This window comes from Panthera tigris, chromosome C1 (assembly GCF_018350195.1).
Source record: "Panthera tigris isolate Pti1 chromosome C1, P.tigris_Pti1_mat1.1, whole genome shotgun sequence".
NCBI classification, from domain to species: Eukaryota; Metazoa; Chordata; class Mammalia; order Carnivora; family Felidae; genus Panthera; species Panthera tigris.
The window spans coordinates 147,689,109-147,702,603 of record NC_056667.1 but is presented as its reverse complement, the minus strand read 5'-3'; the positions used below and the strand labels follow the sequence as shown (position 1 = coordinate 147,702,603).

General features: G+C 34.9%; 1 protein-coding gene across 4 annotated transcripts in view; it reads left to right on the top strand.

The window, feature by feature from the left end:
* Positions 1–13,495, top strand: part of BAZ2B (bromodomain adjacent to zinc finger domain 2B) — a 433,092-nt gene that overhangs the window by 279,079 nt on the left and 140,518 nt on the right. The gene's annotated exons all lie outside the window — the stretch shown is intronic.

Below are 13,495 nucleotides of genomic sequence, written 5' to 3'. Positions count from 1 at the left end.
AGCATGAAGCCCAACATAGGACTCAGTCACACAGACTGTGAGATCATGACCTGAGCTGAAATCAAGAGTCATGCACTTCACCAACTAAGCCACCAAGTACCCCTGTACTTTTTTTAAACAAAATTAGATCATACGTTATGTTATATATATTGCTCTTTTCACTTAGCATTATACCATGAATGTTTTCTTGTGTTAAATAGTATTAGAAAATAAGATTTTTAATGATTATGTAGTATATACTTTACTAAATATTTCAGTTTACTTATCTCTTCATTTTATTTTGTTGCAGTATAGAAATTCTTTCCAGATTTTGATAGGTCATCAACCCTCTTAATTTTTTTTATGCTATTACATTTTCTTTTTCTGGGTTTTATAGATATTTAGGAGGAAAAGAAAAAGGCTGAATCAGAGACTTTTTTAGATTCTTTTTTTTCCTTTTTATTTCATTCTTTCTTTACTTTTAAGTGTGTTTCTAATGTATTTTTTTTTAGCAATCTCTATGCCCAACATGATGTTTGAACTCACAACCCCACGATCAAAACTTACAGGCTCTTCTGACTGAGCCAGCCAGGTGCCCTTACATGCTTTTTCTAAACCAGTAGTTTTTAAGACTACAATTTTCATTCTTTAGTCTTCTTATTTTGGACCTAAAACTTTTTTTTTTTTTCATTTTTAAAATAAAATTTATTTTTTGTCACATTTATTTCTTAAAGTGTTAAAAAATATAGTGTCCACAACTTAACCTGTTCCTTATTAGTTCAGATCATAATGAAATGTCTTAAATACCAAGAGTGAGGTCAGACTTTTGTCTCTGACACTTAACACCTTTGTCAATGGCACGTTACTTAATTTTTCTACGCCTGTGTTTCCTCATCTGAAAATTATTGTTAATGATGACAATAATACATTTGGAGAGTACTCCAAAGAGAAAATACTTATTAACATAGTGCCTAATATAAATACTGGGCTCTCAAGAACTAATACGATGATGGTGGAGTTATAAGAGGATTATAAGTGGTGATGATACTGTCAGTAATAGTAGAAATGTATTTAATACATTGTCTCAAGTTTTCCCACCCTGATGTTCAGTTTTAAGGTAACTTACTTGTTATGTAATCTGACCACTTCATTATTATTATTATATTTTTTTGCTCTGTTTCTTTTTAGTGGTTTTTTTCAATCTTTTATTTGTGGTACTTTTGGTTGTTTATACAACTTTGAACCTATTCCTTTTGAACGGTGTGTTTTACAATATATCTGTTATCAATTTTATTTTGCCTACAATAAAATTAAGTGATTTCACTAAAATTGTTTTACTGAAAATTTGGTGAATGTATTTTTAATTCCTTTCCAGATTACTAAATATATAAACAAAAATTTAAAAGGGTAGTAATAGGGTCAGCATTTAAATATCTTCCTCATCCTATTTTTTTTCACTTCAAACTAGTTTTTCACTTAACTAAGTTTTATTAGAGTTTAATGATAAGAACGTCAAAGAAAACAGTGGTGACTATGAAAAACGTCTCTATAATTTCCCCTCATGTTTTATATTTAGCTCATTCAGCCAAAAAATACTGAGCATATACTATGTATGAGGCTAAAGGGATAGACGGAGGAACTTTGTGGAGCCTGTCAATGATTTTATACTTTATCTTAAATATAACTGCAATGTTATTGACTACTTCAAGCAAGGAAGTGCCATACTCTGTGAAGAATGGATTTTAGCAGGAATGATTAGGGTATTGGGACAAGCTTGTTTCTAGAGGAAAACTATTAGTGACATGGATCAGGGTGATACTGTGGAGATGGAAAAACGTAAATTGATTTCAGATTATGGTGGAAGTAAACTTGAGAAGACAAGGCGATGGACTCCATTCGGGTGTCAGGAGGATGGACACATACATGCTCATCCCCCTGTATGGTACATAAATTCCATGCTTTGCATACAGGGTTTCTCTCATGACTTGGCCTCCAACCTTAATGATACTGTTGTCCAAATTTTTCCATCGATTTCTTTGCATTACCCCAGTCAGATTGCTGTCAACTTTTACTATAAAATTCTCCTTATCTCCTGGTTGATTTCTGTATTCTTTTTATAGTCTTTCTTTCTGCAGGGCCACAGACTCCCCTAATTAGATTTTGCTTAGCTTACATGTGTTGTTTTGGCAGCGGGATCCCAGCACTCAAGTCATACTAATGATGGGCCAGACTAGTGTGAGTGAAGTTATGAAGGGCAGGTAAAAAAAAATGGAAGCCATAAATATAGACAATTTCATTGTAAATAGTCTTGGTTGAAAGTAAGAGTATAGGGGTGCCTGGGTGGCTCAGTTGGTTGGGCAACCGACTTCAGCTCAGGTCATGATCTCACAGTTCGTAAGTTCGAGCCCTGCGTTGGGCTCTGTGCTGATAGCTCAGAGCCTGGAGCCTACTTCAGATTCTGTGTCTCCCCCTCTCTCTGACCCTTCCCTGCTCAAACTCTGTGTCTCTCTGTCTCTCAATGATAAATAATTGTTAAAAGAATTAAAAAAAAAAAGAAAGTAAGAGTATAAAATATGAGATGGCAAAATAGGGATGAGTGGTCAGAGGAGAGTTTTTGTTGTTTTTAAAGATGGAAGATAATGGAGAAGAATCTAGTAGAGGGGAGATATAGAAAAGAGAGGGAAAGATCAATTGAGCAAAGTTCTTGAAAACTGCAAAAAGGTGATGATAAGTTTAAGGGAATGAAGGAAGTCCACCTCCATTTTAACAGGAAGGAAGGAAAGGATTAGTCATTAAGGTTTAAAATTTCTAAGAGGAAGAAATTGTTTTATTACAGTGTTGTAAATCCATCACTTAGTTCCCCCTAACCTCCAATGGACAGGTTACTAAATATTAATGTCAGTTGAGCCAAGCATTCTATTCTACAGTTACCTTATTTTGTTCTTATTCTTTTTGATTTCCTCTTTTAAACAAATGAAGATAGAAAAGAGAGGACTGAGTATCCAGAGGGATATTGACAAGGAGATAGTAGGTAGATAATAAGCTATGTCACTTACAACTTCCCCAAATGGGTGAATGGAGTCAACCTGCCAGAATCAGGGTATTTGGGATGCTAAAGTAGGTGGGTATTCTTCATAGGGGAATGAGATCTAATTTGAGGACAAATTGTGCAATGGCTTGAAATTAGGATTTAAAGACCAAACAAGAATGACAGTGCCTCCTACCTCCGGTTGAGGACTCAGATTTTAAAGTCACAACAAATAGGATTGGACAGATGGCCATGTTGTGAAGAAGTGATATGAGACATATCCTTTAGACCAGTGATTTGCAAACATTTTTTAAGGCAATAGGATCCTTTTTTTCAAACAAAATCTCATGTGGAATCTCAATATACAAAATAAATGAGAGGACTTTTGACAGAAGCCAGTAGCATATGGGCGAGAGCCATAATCTCTCCTTCCTCTTTGTGCCATATTCCAAGACACTTAAAAGATACCTAAGACTCTGCAGAACATTTTTAAATTCAAGTTATTTAAATCAAAAGAAGACAGAAACAGTTCACCTTTTTCTCTCACTGCCCCCCCCACCCACAGTCTCTGGTAATCACCAATCTGTTCTCTGTATCTATGAACTTGATTTTCTTTTATTTTTAGTTCTAAACTTCTATTTTAGATTTATACACATGAGAAAGATCTTATAGCATTTGTTTTTCTCTTTGGGACTTACTTCATGTAGCATAATGCCCTCGAGGTGCATTCATATGATCACAAATAGCAAAATTTCATTCTATTCTATGGCTGAATAATATTCGATTATATGCATATACCACAGTTTCTTTATCCATACATCAATTGGAGGTTGTTTCCCCATCTTGGCTATTGTAAATAATGTTTCTATGAACATGGAGTTGCATATTATCTTTTTGAGTTAGTGTTTTTGTTTTCTTTTGATAAATACCCAGAAATATAATTACTGGATCATATGGGCATTATATTTTTAATTTTTTGAGGAACCTCCACACTGTTTTCCATAGTAACTGCACCAATTTATACTCCCACCAACTGTGCACAAGGGTTCCTTTTTCTCCATACCCTTGCCAATACTTGTTATTTCTTATCTTTCTGATAATAGCCATTTTTACATGTGTGAGGTATTATCTCATTGTGGTTTTAATTTGCATCACCCTGATGATAAATGATATTGAACATCTTTTCAGGTACTACCAGAGCCAGGTAATCAAGGGGTGTTCCCGGGGTGACAGCTAGAAAAACCAGGCACCAGACATAAAAACCAGGATACCAGATGCGTGTAAAGTCCCTCTGTAAGAGACACTAGCACTCTGGAGTGTGACACATGGTGAACTCCAAGATAGCACCCACCCTCCAAGGTATCTGGAAGAGATTACAGCCCCTCAATGTATGTTTAATTAGCTGCTTGCCGCTCAAGTCAAATTAATGATGACTAGCTAGTAGACTCCCTCACAGAAAGATCAGTCTGTGGGTCTGTTGCCTCTTGCTGTGACCTGGAGATGGTAGCTGGTTAAGAACCTTTCTCTGCTTGTAACAGTCCTGTGGACCCACGAATGTAAGCCCCACTAGCCAGCAGAGCCGAGTGATGTACAGGTGCCCCTTGAAAGCAGTTGTAAAAATTGGTGTTCTAGAGAGGGGTATGATGATTACAGTCTGTGGGACCAGGAAGACAGTCTCCCCTGGCCTCCATAGCTAGGCAATCAAGAGGTGTTCCCTAGGCAGTGGCCCTCAAAATTGGGGCACTAATTGTATGTAAAAGCTTCCTTCTGAAAGGCACTGATGGTCTGGAGCACAGCAAAAAGGAAAGCGTGAAGATGACATCTTCTAGTCTCCATCCCAGGGGAGCGTTCCAGCAGGCTCCTGGATGTGTGTGTGAAATTAGATGCTGCTCCCTCTTGCCAACGCTTTAACTTAAGTAGGTGAGCCTTCTTCACATTAGGTCGGGGCACAATTGGCTGCCTCTGAGTTGCGTCCTGGGGTGGGTGAATCTGAGCATGAGTCCCTTAAAAGAAGTTTCTCGGATCACTATAGTCTTGTAGGTCTTGGGGTGCAAACCTTGTTGTTTTTCAGAGTTCATTGTTTTGGGGGCTCATCTCTCAAGTGTGTGTCATAAAAGTTGGGGTGCCCAATGTGGGGCTTGAGCCCTTTGCTCCTCATGGAGAACTTCTTAGATTTTGAGTTCCTTCCTGGTGATGAGTCTCTATGCCGGGGAGTGGGATTTTATAGCAAGACTGTCCCAGCCTCTTAACTGCTTTGATGTGGTTTTCTTGTTTGCCTGATATCTAGTCATTACTCAGCCAGACATGAGGTGTTTTTTTGAAAGTAAATTGTTTCATAGGTAGCTGTAGACTTAGTATGTCTGTGGGAGAAGGTGGATTAAGGATCCTTATGCACCACTATCTCGAATTGGAACTCACTGTAGAACATATTGGAAGGTAATTTTGAGTAATACCACATCTTTAGAAATCTTTTTTTTCTATTAAATTAATTGTCATTAATACTAGCATATAGTAAAAAATATTCAGGTGGTAGAAAAGATACATGGTGAAAAATAATTCACCTATCCTAGATGCCAATTCCTTAGTCCTTTTACCTAGGTGTAAATAGTTACTAGTTTCTTACATATTTTTTAGAAGTATTTTGAGCATACAGACATAAGAATATACTCTTTTTTCTTCATCACACATGAGATCATTCTATTTCTATTCCTCCCAGTTAACTGTTTTCATTTAATTAGATTATCTAGTATAGATCTACCTCATTCTTTTATAATAGCTGTATAATATTCTATTAAAATGATGTAGCGTAATTTAACAATTACTAATTGATGGAATATTTTGCTCTTAAAAGTCATTTACAATTAATATGTGTGAATATATTTCTTGGATAAACTGAAGATTTTGAACAGGAGAGTGATAATATAGAAAGACAAACCTAATGTTAGGATTACCAGAACAAAAGCATGATATTCACAAACTCTGAACCTCATTTTATTCTTTAAGAAGTATGTTTTTCCCGCTAGGTTAGCTCTGCTTTTTCCCCACTAAAAGGGAGTTTTTATTCTACTTCATCAGACATGTAGTACTTGGCGGCTTTCTTTCTTTGTATGTGGATACACTTCTGTTTGTTACCCTGCTTTATTTTTCTCAATCTCTTATTCATCAGCCCCAGTTACTCTCCAGAAATATCTTAGAAATTTGAGTTAATGTAGTTGTATTTCCTAGGTAAGCAAAGCTTTAGGTCTTTTGCTTGTGCTTTGGGACGCCTTGCATTTGTAGATGAAAGGAACAATTAACTAGATCTTGCCTCTCTTTTTATCCTTCCAACTTTTGTATCCTTGTTAGAAATTTGTTTTAAAATTTTTTAACATTTATTTATTTTTGAGGGAGATTGAGATACAGCGGGAGTGGGAAGGGGCAGAGAGAGAGGGAGACACAGAATCTGAAACAGGATTGAGGCTCTGAGCTGTCAGCACAGAGCCTGACATGGGGCTTGAACTTGTCTGAGCTGAAGTCGATGCTTAACTGGCTGAGCCACCCAGGCACCCCAGAAATTTCTAATTCTAGTCAATATTCAAATTCATATACTCTATATATAGTTTAGCTGATCTATACATGTTAAATTTTATTCAAATCTTCTACAATATTCTTTTATATCTTAGGATAACCTCTTCCTCACAGACGACTCCTTGCAAAGGAACACTTAATCCTTTCTATGGAAAAGGATACTCTGATTAGATATTTACTGAATAGTATGAAAATCAGTGCTTCACCCTTGAATAATTTTCTTATCAAATCTCTTGAGGTACAAATAAGATGAACAAATCTTTAAAAATTTATAATTTACATTTTAGAAATTTATAATTTAGCATGACACACGTTTGGAGATGGAACCAAGGCCAGTGAAAGGGAGGATAAGGAAAAAGTGGAATTAAATTGTTAAATACTTTAACACAATGTGAATGTTTTGATTTGTTTTGTTTTTTTTTTACCATCAATTTGATAAAACTGTGATAGGGACTTGAGGGCTAGTTTATTAAAACCTATCATTTTTCAGGTAAGGAAACTAGTCTTTAGGGTGTCTGGGACTTGCCCTGATCACAGGTTATGACACAGAGCACCTGATTGCCAGCCCCCTTTTGTTTGAGGATATAACTGTTTGACATTTACAGTGGTAGTTAAAATGTGTGTAGCAGCAAAAGAAATTGATTCATTTTATGTATTCATTTTTTAAATCACAATATACATACTTAATGACTCAAAAGAACTATTTTTTTAAATGTAGGCAAATAAAAGTTTTGTAAATAGAATGATTTTCCTTCAAACCATATTATGTTTGGAGAATGTTTGAGGTCTAATAAGGTGTTTCTGCCTCATCTCCTCTTTCACAAAATCTCTTACCAGAAAAATGTTTGTGTATTCTTGACTTTGTTTTTGTTTTGCTACTTAATATCTTGAAATATTATTTGTCTACGTGTTCAGTTACCTGGAAGTTATATAAAGAAATAGTTATAGGGGCTTCCGGATGGCTCAGTCATTTGAGCGTCTGACTCTTGATTTTGGCTCAGGTCATGATCTCGCAGTCCTGAGATCGAGGCCGCTGTCAGGCTCTGCACTGGGCTTGGAGCCTGCTTAGGATTCTGTCTCCCTCTGCCTCTCTCCCACTTGTGCGTGTGCTCTGTCTCTTTCTCTCTCTTTCAAAAAAATAAGTAAATAAAAGAGTTATATGAAATCCTTTTTCAAAACTTTTAGAAAATGATGGACGTGTAAATCTACAGTTAGTGGTTCTACTAAACCTAAAGAAGCAGCATAGCGACTTCCTCCTGATACTATTCTTGATGATTGTGTTTCACTCGAGTTTATAATGCATTGAGAAGTAAACTTTCGCCAAATCTACTTATGTGTTTTGAGTTCTCACAGAGAACTTTTGGTGTTTTTGGCAACAATAAAGGCAGAACACCTCTCCGGAGAAAACCTACATCTGTTTTTATGTTTACTATCTGAATATTCAGTCTCTTCTATCCCTATGCTTTCAGTACTAAAGAATTGCGTAGCTGGAACAAGAGGCAGCTGATCACGTTTGCATTTCTTAGCCAACATGTCTTGCCCTTCCCTATTAGCACCTGTTCAGGTTTATGCCTAGCAGCTGTCAGTGTTCATAAACTCAGGTTACACAAAAGGGAAGTTTGATATGCCTGAATTTGAACAGTATTATCAGTAACAAGCGATCATTGAATCTTTCTGAAGTATAGAAAATCATCATTCAGGGAGGAAGTTGTTTGTAGTAATTTTGATTTTTGTCTATTCTCAGAATTGTTACTGGTAAATGTCACATTTTTTTTAAGTTTATTTATTTTGAGAGAGAAAGAGAAGTGGGGAGGGGCAGAGAGAGGAGAAGAGAATCCCAAGCAGGCTCTGCACTATCACCATGGAGTCTGACTCGGGGCTTGATCTCACAACCATGAGATTGTGACTTGAGATGAAATCAAGAGTCAGATATATAACTGCCTGAGCCACCACCCTGGCACCCTAGTAAATATCATCTTAATAAAATATAGTAAATTCATGTTATCTAGGATGACCAAATATTCTGATCTCTGTTAATTACATATCCTACATTATCAGTTTTAAACAATTAGGACAAAATGTAAAATATAGACCAGAGTTTGGCACAAAACCTAGTTGAATATAATGTTTAAATCAGCTTGAATCATCTTATAACAATTACGTATAATTACTACTTCACAGAAAGTCTTAGTTAATTGAATTCCAAGTTATACAATTTTTGATACTTTAGATCAGGATTTCTCAGCCTTAGCACTGCTAACATTTTGGGCCAGCTAATTCTCTGTGGAGGGGATGTCCTTTGCATTGTAGGAGTTGAGCAACATCCCTAGACTCTATCTCTGCACTGTCAGTAGCATGCTCTCAGATGTGGCCATCAAAAGTGTCTCCAGACTTTGCCAAATGTTTCCTAGTGGCCAAAGAGGGCATTATGAAGTCACTCCTGGTTGAGAGCTAGTGCTTTAGACTATGGGAAAGATATGTAATAAATCAAATCTTTTATAATCTCTTCATCACCTTCTGCATGTTTTTCTTCCATTGTTCACATCAACAAATTTATTTTTTACTGTAGTATTTCATGTTAATTTTCAGTTGTAGTAATCTTTACCTTACCTTGGTTATTAACTTTGCAAATAAAGAATTCTAAAGTTATACATTAAAAAGTATATTCATAAATGGCCTTAAGCTAGAAGATGTACCTACTAATTGATATGCTTCCATAGCTGAGTGTGTGCGATGGCAGAGTCATATTATTATATAGCCCCTTCATTTTGATCGTACGGTATTTGGGCTATTTTTGGTCACAGAGAAGTTTGTTGGTAGTGGTTTGAACCTGAGATGAAGGTGGTATCCTTAACACATAGAGTCAGAATGAGAGGCTGTTATAGGATTGCCAGTATCAGATCTGGATGCTCTGGCCCTAATAGAAATCTGAAAATAGATGCTTCTGGGACACCTTAACCATTTTTATTTTAATGAATATATTTTTCTTTTATTTAAATTATTATTATTTTTTTTTATTTAGAGAGAGAGCATGGGGAGGGGAGCACAGGTTGAGAGAGAGAGAGAATCTTAAACAGGCTCCATGCTAAGCATGGAGCCCGAGGCAGGGCTCAATCCCAGGACCCTGGGATCATGACCCAAGCTGAAATCAAGAGTCGGACACTCAACCCACTGAGCCCCCAGGAGCCTCTGAATATATTTTCTTAAATGATTTGAAGAGATGGGTTTCTACCATTTTTGTGTAATATGCTTAAATAATGAATAACAATTTAGTGTAATCATAATTATATTTTTTCAACTGAAAATGAATGTATTCATTTTCACATATATTTGTGTTCCACTTTAGTTTGAAAGTTTTAAGGCAAAACACTTCACTATTCATACTTATACAATTGCAAGACATTTATTTTAAATTCTTTTTTTTTTAATTCTTAACACAAAATTTATCTGGCTAAAAAATGTAATAACATGCTAAACATACATATAACCTTAAAATAAATATGACTCTGAAATATTTACTTGAAATGAATAATCTAAAATACCTTAAGGTTTCTTTTACTGCCACATATACACATGGGTAATTATATACACAGATATTCGCTTACTAAAAACAATAGCTAATAATTATTAAATGGTAGGTATTCAGCACTTTACATGCATTATCTCAGTTAATCCTAATTATATCATCATCATATTACTCATGAGGGAATTGAAAGTTCACTGAAGTTATATAATTGGTACAAGGTCACAGCTGATAAGCTCCAGATACTGTTTTTGAACTCAAATAGTGTCTGTTATCAAATGTCTTGTTGACATAATGCTGTAATCCCAATGTAATCAGTGTCTTCATTTCTTCAGTGTTTAGATTTATATTCCTCAACCCCAACCCATATGTATTTTTTTGAGTGCCTACTATGTGCCAGACTGTTTTTTGTTTTTCTTTACTTTTCATTTAGAAATAATCTTAGACTTAAAAACAGTTAAAAAACAAATACAGAGCATTCATATATTGTTTTTTACCCACATGTATATATTTTACCCACATATATATTTCCCCCTAATTTTCATAATTTATATAACCATAGTACAGTTATCAAAATTATAAAAATCAGAAAATTAACACTGGTACAGCACTATTAACTGAACTATAGACTTTGTAAGGATTTCACTAGCTTTTCCATTAATGTTCTTTTTCTGTTCCAAATTTCAGCCTAGGATCCAACATCACATTTAACTGTATCTGCTTTAAGTCTTTAACCTTTGGCTGTTCTTTCGTCTTTCCTTTACTTTCATGAGCTGGACACTTGGTGAACACTAGTCAGTTTTGGTTTGTCTGATGTTTTCTCATGATTCGACTGAGGTTATGTGTTGTCAGGAAGAATGCCACAGAGGTGGTATGTGCCTCTAAGGGCATCAGAGGGTACATGATATTTTATTACAAGTTGTATAGTTTCTCCACTGTGAAGTTAATTTTTTGCCATCTGTAATTAGTAAAAACTTTGGAGCAGATACTTGGAGACTATGCCAATATCTTGTTTCTCCTCAGACTTTCTCCTCCTTTCTCTGCTCTCTCCTGCTTTTTCCAGACTTTCTACTGCTATTAGTATCCCTCCATGCACATGTATTTTAAGGCTTCTTCTCTGAGTAGTTCTAAAGACCTGTAACTACCAGCTGTATTTCCACTCTTTCTTATTGCCAGGTTTAAATTTTATTTTTAAACTCTGTTATAATAAAGAACCTACTAGTATTTTATTACTACAGAATAGATTCTCAAAAATAGATTGTAAGATCCAAGTATATGTATATTTTTAATTTTAATAAATATTTCCAGGAAAAATGATCTCCAATAAGCAATATGTAGAAACTGCTTGTTTGACTTTCTGGATTTTACTTGCTTTAGTCCCAAATCAAGTTACAGCAACAGAAAGAAATACACCTAGAGCTTATAATTTATTATCCTAAAAAAAGTAACAACTATTATTTATTGAATTCTTTTATGCCAGATACTCAACTAAAGTGCTTATCTATGTTATATCACCAAATTATATAGTACAAAAGCAAATTAAAAAAAAAACAACTTTCCATTTTTTTAAATGCATTTAGGCACAGTGAAGTTACCAGCTATAATTTTTTTTATATAGCCTTTTTCTATAAACTCTAGGTAAAGGATTCCTATTTTTTGCATTTAGTAAAATGAGACTTGTTGGTGAAAATAATTTGTAGTGAAAGATGTCAGTAGGGTCCTCGGCTCAGACCAGCCTCATGTTTCAAAGTTCGTTGGTGACTGCTTGATGACCCAAAACCTGCCCTGTAAGCATTAGTTTCATGTAACCATTGGTACCAGCTATGCCTTTCCATGATGAATGCTGAAAAAAAGAAAGAGAAGTTATTTAAGAATATGAACATACTCATTATGGCATTATCATCTATAAGGTGATTAACAGCAATACCAGAATATGAACAGAAGGTTTTGAATTGTGTATGATTGGAAAACTTATTGAACTTGTTACTAATGATGCTATGTGTCAACCAGAGATGATAATCTTTACTATATGTATTCATCTTAAGAGAAAAATCATCTAGATACCATATGGATGAAATCAACATTTAAACATTAACTCTGCATTATTTTAATTGGACAGTATTTTTAAAACAAACTGTTTTTATTTGAATTGCCTGTAGAATTCCATGCAGAAATCTTTTTTTATGGTTAGATTATTTCCATAGTGAAAGTTTGTGGTGGATTGTAAATTCAGTTTTAAGTGAGCAGTGTCTTTATTTTGTTTCTTCCTGTAAATTGTGTACTTATTAAAGCAGTTGTGAAGGTCATGATTTTCTTGCTTCCTTGTAGGATCACTATATGCAGAGAGTATTAAAATAACCATTTTAATATTCTATATTTTTAAAAAACTATTGGGGTATAATTGACATATAACATTTTATATTCGTTTCACATATACAACAATGATTTGATAATTTGTATGTATTGCAAATATTTGTATGTATTGCATAATATTTGTATGTATTGCAAAAGGATCATCATGATAAGCATACTTAACATTCATCACCACACAGTTACAAATTTCTTTTGTGATGAGAACTTTTAACATCTACTTTCTTAGCAACTTTCAAACAAAACAGTGTTACTAACAACAGTCACCATGGTGTACATTATATCCTATGACTTACTTATTTTAACTGAAAGTTTGTACTTTTTGATCCCCCTCCGCCCATTTCTACTTTAAATTTTTAATATCAGCATTAACTGTTACAGTAAGACCAATGTAAGATTACACCTGAAATAGCTAAGCAAATAAGTATAAATACATATAAATGGCTCAGTTATTATAAATGGGTCATATTAAGGCCATTTTAATTGTAGTTCATACTTGACATGATTAAAAACTGTAAAATGGATTTATCTTTTTGGTGAGGGAGGAGTGCTTGCTCTGTTGGGGATTACCAAGTCAGATTCTTGGATGTTTAAGACTTACAAGACTTGGGTTTGGAAGACAGGGTTACAACGCATTCAAATGTGGTGTTATTTTGGGGGCACCTTGGTGGCTCAGTTGGTTGAGCATCCGACTCTTGGTTTTATCTCAGGTCATGATCCCAGGGTTTCCGGATCAAGTCCCACATCAGGCTCCATGCTGAGTATGGAGCCTGCTTGGGATTCTCTCTCTCTCTCTCTCTCTCTCTCTCTCTCTCTCTCTCTCTCTCTTTCGCTTTCTCTCTGCCCTTCTCACCCACTCGTGCATGCTCTTCCTCTCCCTCTAAAGTAAAATTTAAAAACACACACACAAAAAATAAATCTGGTGTTATTTTCTTGATTCGTTAAGATAATATGGGTGTTATGTTGTAAGTGAATAGATGATGAGGTGATTTAGGAAGAATAAGAAGTTAATATGTTAATTTTTCTAA